This window comes from Microtus oregoni, unplaced genomic scaffold (assembly GCF_018167655.1).
Source record: "Microtus oregoni isolate MIOR12 unplaced genomic scaffold, Mior012 000053F_ref0000044, whole genome shotgun sequence".
NCBI classification, from domain to species: Eukaryota; Metazoa; Chordata; class Mammalia; order Rodentia; family Cricetidae; genus Microtus; species Microtus oregoni.
Genome location: NW_024543829.1, coordinates 286,203 through 292,816, shown reverse-complemented (window position 1 = coordinate 292,816; position 6,614 = coordinate 286,203).

The following is a 6,614-nucleotide window of genomic DNA, read 5'->3' as shown; positions in this document are numbered from 1 at the left end:
TTTGAAAGTTTTAACAAGTTTACTATATCCAGTTATGAGAATGTCTTCAAGTATCCTCCTGTAGACCTGTTTAGCCAATTCTTCTTTTCCATACTCTAGACACAAAGATGCATGTTTTGAAATGTGGAACAGGAAATATCACCTTTTTTTTTAACATTAGTGGTTTTGTGGACTTCCCTTAAGGGATTACTGGGTTAAGAACCAGATTTATTTTAGTTACCTTTTCATAAAACATATCTTTGTTTTACCCCATAAATAAATGGCACCTCATTTCAATTATTCCAGTCTCTTTTAGAGTTAGAATGTGTGTGATAGTAATTTTGGTTTTCAGCTTGGTTAGATTACAAGGAACATAGGTAAGCTGGAGAGTTTGCTCAGGTGCATCTGTAAGGGCATATCAGAAAGGGTTAACTAATGGAGAGAAATGACACTGAATAGTGGTGGTATCACATTGTAGACTGTGGATCTTGACAGAATAAAAAGGGAAGAGAAGGAAGAAAGTTCTCTGTCTCTGTCTCTCTAGCCTCTCTCTCTAGTTCATAGCTACTGTGATACAAGCTGCTCTGCTTTGCCACACCCTGCCTGCCCTGATGGCCTAAAGTTTGTGAACTGAGTCAAGTTAAGGATCTGTTTGGTAAATGTCAGGTATTCTATTCTAACAATGAAAAGTCCAACACAACAAAATAGTTCTATGCTATCAAATAATAAGATAAGTCATTGATTTTTTGTTTATCAATATATCCACTTTCAAGTTTAAGATGCAAATATTAGGAACTGGAAAGATGGTTTAGCAGTTAAGATCTATTGCTGTTCTAGGAGAAGACCAAGATTCAGTTTAAAACACCCACGTTAGGTAACTCCAGTTCCATGAAGTTGATTCCTTCTTCTGGCTTAGCAAGCACTTTTATGCATGTGGTACAAACTCATGAAGACACATGTGTACACTTTTACACACACACATTTAAGATACCAAATATTAAAAATTTATTTTTGGATATGATTAAAGCAAAAACTTAATAAAACATTCCAAATCACTCTTAAATCACTTGCCTTTTATCAGTTTTGACCAAAGTGTATATGGGATTCAAGTAACAAATTTTAATTTATGGGTTCCCAATGTGGTGTGAAAACTCAGATCTACTCAGCAAATGAGAAATTTAGCTAGCAATTACATATAAGGCCTAATGATGCTAAATTAGAGATTGAGCATGGTAGTTTTTCAAAAACCCTCAACATCTAAGTGAGCTCAGATATAAATTGAAAATCAGAACCACCCTGAATGCAAGAAGTCATGTGAACAAGGAAACATTTTTACTAAATTTGAAAATCTCTATCAGTTTCAATGTAGAGCTTCACAAAACCAACTTTAATTGTAAAAATATATTCCCTCTATTTTGCTCTTGTTTGAATGTCATCTTATCATGAGACAGAGCAAAAGCATGTATACTTTCAAGAACTTTGAATTTTTAAATGTCTTCATTAATTGTTCATCTATCTAATATGATAAGCCAGAGAAATATGTTATCACTCAGAAGCACATTCTTTTTACAAAGTCGGGGGGAAAGTTAAAATTCAGCATGATTGCTAACTCAATGAGTCAACAGTACAATACCCAGCCAAAACAAGTCATGCAATCCCTGGTTGCATCAATGACAGTGTTCCCATACAAAGGGCATCAAATTCCCAGGCTGGGGTTGGGATATAGAGTTCATTCTGGCCAGCATGTCTTCACGAGGAGACTGTGAAATGAGTTTCCTTCAGTGAAAGTAACCAAAATCTTGAGAAACCTGCCAGCTAGGGCTCAAAGAGATGAAGTTATAAAACATTTATTGACAATACTTGTCAAATTGTCAAATGGGCCCTCCTTTGTCCTTTTAAAGAATTATACATAAAAATTTTGAGACAGGAGAGATGGCTCAGCAATTAAAATACTTCTTGCTCTTCCATAGCTCAAAGTTCATTTCCCAGAACCAGGTTCTAGTGGTTAACAAAGACCTGAAACTTCTGGTCCAGAGGATCTGAATCCACTTCCAACCTAAGCAGCAACTACATAGATGTGTGGCATACACTCATATGGGCATACATAAATAAAAAAGAAAGATTAAAAATGTTTTATACTTACACAAAGTAAAATAGTTAAATAATAAACTCTAGGAAGTCCAACTTTGTGAGCATAAGAACATCTTAACAACACAGGGAGAAAAAAGATGCAATGAATTGATACTCCCACATGAATTAAAACACATCAAACTCAATAATGCTTTAAATATTTCAAACAACTGATATGAGTGCAGTAAGGGCTTCGTGTTGTCTCACACTGTACATGTCTGCTTTTTCACCAAGAGAATAATTGAGTATGCTAGTTCAAAGGGCTGAGAAAATACTCTTACACTTGTCAATTATGCTTGTGACCGACACTGTGAACCACAGGCAATGTGAAGACCTCTGAAACTTTAGTGGCAAAATTTAAAGGTGTGTGATCGCTGCTAAAGCAAACAGGGAGAGACTAGGGAGAGGGAAACATGCTTCATATATTCTGAAATGCAATGTGCAGAGTAAGAAGAAAGGAGGACACATCCTGAGAAAACCGTGCCAATCATTCACAGTTCAGGTAAGTGCTAAGTCATTATCAATAATCTCAGGATTTACTGCGGAGGGGAAGACGTGCATCGATCCGCAGGGAACGTGTTGGGATCTGCTGACCAGTTCCACAACCACTAAATGTGCTAGGTCAGAAGCAAGGGAGGGAAGGGACTTGGAACTTGTCAGATTTCAGCAGATTTTGAGGCCCTGGGCTCTATATTGTTCTTCTTTTTTTAGTTGTCATCTAAGCCTGCTGAAGCAGGAATATCATGAGCAGCTTCTGTATGAGTCACAGCCTGGCTAGAAGTGATGTTGCCATGTTAGCATAGCTGTGGTTCTGCATGCATCTTCTTGAGCGGGCAATGTCTCTTTTCCTCTTCTGATTGTGGTCTCCCAAGCTTCGGGCTCTCAGTCTGTCTTCTGCCCTCTTTGAGCAGAAACTTGGTATTTTCTAAAGTTTGTAGGAGCTTAACCTTCTTTCATGGGTTTGTCCCCATTGTTTAGCTTGAGTTCTACACATCCGTTGAAGTTTCCTAGCCTCTCTAACTCTTGCTGCCTTGGGCCAAGTTTCAGCTCTTCCCAGAAAGGAATAGATGCTGTAGGCATCAATTTTAAAAGTGTATTTATTTATTTTTATTAATAAAATGCATTTATTTTATAATCAGACCTCATCTTTTCCTCCCTCCTCTCCTTCTAGTCCCTACCTCTACCTCCCCTCTGATCCCTTCCCCTCCCCAATCTTCCTCTCCTCTGGTTCTCTTCAGAAAGGGGCCAGCCTATCGTGGGTATCCACAAGACATAACATAATTTAATAGGTTTTAAGTAAACAATCTCTCAAGCAAAATGGACTTTAACCTCCCAAGAATCTGTGAGAAACAGGGCTCAACTCTAAGGACAACGTATGGAGAAGTTGGGCATTGAGATTTATGGAAGAGATGCATTCACTTTTTCCAGCAGTGCTTCCGGCTTCAGCAGTGTGTCAGGGATTGGGCCAGCTAAGGAGAGCAATGTAGGGAAAGATTTCTTTCCAATCTCAAGGAATTACTTATCCTAGAGTTATTACAACATGAGCTTCCTTTCTCTCAGGCCAGTTTAGTAGAGGTTTTCTGATGTCTCTACTTCTGCTTGCTCTTTTTCTTTCCTCTACACAGAACTAAAGACTCTGCAGCCCCTCACATATAGAAGCAAAGCCTGCCTCCTCTTCGACCTGTCTAGTTACCTAAAAATGAATTTGAGGTTAAGAAAGACCTCTTAAACTGGAATTTAAACATGGGGTGAGCGGGTGGTAATCACACACAAAAAGCATTTGACAAAGCAATTTATCACTTAATTTTTAAAGACATATATGTTTCAAATGAATTGAATTTGCATATTTTCTGACTCATTTCCATCCCATTATCCTAAGCTCTTTTTAAAGACTGGCTGCATTTTTACATGATCAGAACAAGCTCTTGTATCCTTTGTGACTTCCTAACCTTTGTTTTCTGGAACTTGGCTATAAGGAAACCCTTCATCTAATCTCAATGCCTTGGCCATCTTCTGCTTCAGAAGAAAGTACGGAGAGCGGGACCCTGGCAGGTTCTCTGCCATCTGAAAAGTCACGCTATTGCTGGTGGCCTCTGGTATGAGAGTTTTCATTTTAAAAATGCCTTTATTATTTTAACCCACTCTTGAAACACTTCATATTTATTGACTTGTGAAAACGACAAGTGGCCGAGATGCGTGGCTGGGCTCTAGAGAATGGGCTGTCTGCTTGCCTCCTTGGGATCCTCCTCTTTCAGCTTACAGCATTTCTGTTGATTCATCCCACTGTCATGCGCTTACTAATAGTCTATTGCTGGTTTGGCTTTTGCAAGTGATTTGTTAAAATGCGTGTGTCCTTGCAGTTCACACGAGCAGCTTGGAAACAGTGCAGTGTCATCGACTACACTTAATTCCAAGATGGAATTTTAGAGCAGCTAGATTTTGCGGAGGAAAATGATGATTGTGTTGATGCTTGGAGCTCCAGATTAGGACAGAGCCCAGAACAGCAAGATGCTTACTTATATACCTGAGCTGATGGGCAGATGACACAAAACATGGATGTCTTTGAATGTTTATATGTGTTAGCATCTTTTCTGCGCTTTAGATCTGCATGTGGTCTTTCTTAATATTCACCAAACAAATAAATAAATTCTATTAACTTTTGTTTGTAAATGGTGATACTGAGGTCCAGGGAATGTTGTCTGAGGACACATAGCTATAAAACATGGGAGCAAGGATTCAGTCCTAGCTCTTTTGATGCTTAAGATAGCTCTTAGTGTTTCGAACAAAGTTGTCATTATGTCTCAGAATCAGAACTCACACACACTCACATAAACATTCTCTAACACACACACACAACACACACACACACACACACACACACACACACGGGCAGACATGCATTAGAAGAAAGCATTTATTAAGGGAGGAATTAGCATTGGTTTCTGGGAAAAACACTAACTGGGACTAAAGAGCTTTTGAATTTTATTTGTTGTCTCTGTTTTTAACAACACAGTGTTTTAAAATAAAATACATTACTGCATTTATGCCATGGTCTTCCTCAACAAGCTAAAGATCAAATTAAAAAGAAAAAATACTTGCACTGTATGCGTTCATGATTCACTGACTCCGTAAGAGAATGCACCGCCAAAAGCACTTGAAGTCAGGCAGGTCTCTGGGTTGGGTGCCGAGCCGTGACTGAGGACAGTGCACAGAGCTGGAATCTGTGCTCCCTGTTGGTCTCAGTTCTGGGTATGGCTTGTCAGCTGTTGCTTATTTTTCCTGTTCAATCTTTTCTTATCAGAGGCAGAAGGCAGAAAGGATGCCATCTGGGATTGCTTGTTTAGATACAGCATGGTGTTAACAAGTTTTCCTCTCTCTTCCTCTTTCTTGTTTATTGCTAGATGCGAGGAGCAGCAGACCACATGTCCAAATGAAGCTATTGCCCAGGATCTGTTCTTCATCATGAACCAGGGGCAAAGGGAAAGGGGGAGGCAGGAGATGGGAGTAGAGCAGAGAGAGCAGGTAAAAGCTGTTGGGTTTTGTGAAGAGGCTTAATCACGTCAGCATGAGGAGCTTCAAGGTCAAGCCGTTGGAAACCATGAAGCAAAACCTAGGAAATTACATTGACACCCAATCAGGGAGCTATAGCGGACTGTGTATTCCCTGGAACCTTGAGGTTGATGAAAGCATGGCACTTCCTAACCTGGCAAAGAAACTTTTGATAGTTCAGCATTAACCGCATGGTTTCAGTTACAAGATCTTTGGAGTTATGTTCTGACGCTTGAGAGCTGGAAAAGGATGCTGCTTCTGCCCTATTTCCATTAAGGTGGACTTTGTGCCTGCCACTCGCTGCTGTGAATGCTGACTGCCAAACCTAGTCAAGCTTATCCAATTATTAAATATCCTTATCATAAACGGAGAGAGCTCTCTTGGAAACCAAAGCCCAACTGACATTCTGGCATAGAAACACATGCCCCTTACGTCTTCTGGAGGAAGGAGGCCATGGTGGGCATTAACAGAGGTTGCAGTCCTCCCCTAAATAAGTGACTGGTTCCATTTTGCTTCCGCAAAGGTGACCTACGACACTAGTGAGCATTTGAAGTTACTTAGTCTCTCTTTGCTTTAGTTTTCTTACCTGGGAAAGTGAGATTGGGGCTGGTGATATGGCTCAGAGGGTAAAGATGCCTGCCATCTAGACTGACCTCGTGAGTTCAAGCCTTGAAGATGCACAAGGGAGAGGAAAACCAATTCCTGCATGTTGTCCTCAGAATTCCACATGCACAGGGTGGCATATGCATGCCTATAGATGTAGCATGGTTAATAAAAAGCCAGAGATGATGGATACTGGGGTTTAACCTGAAGACCAGAAAAGCAACCAGTCACTGGCTCTTTCATCTACCTCAGTCTGAAAATGGTGATCCTGTCTCCAAGAATCCTCGGATTGAGACTGAGCTATACACCCAGTATGTAAATAAATAAAATACAATTCAAAGTTTTAAGGATGA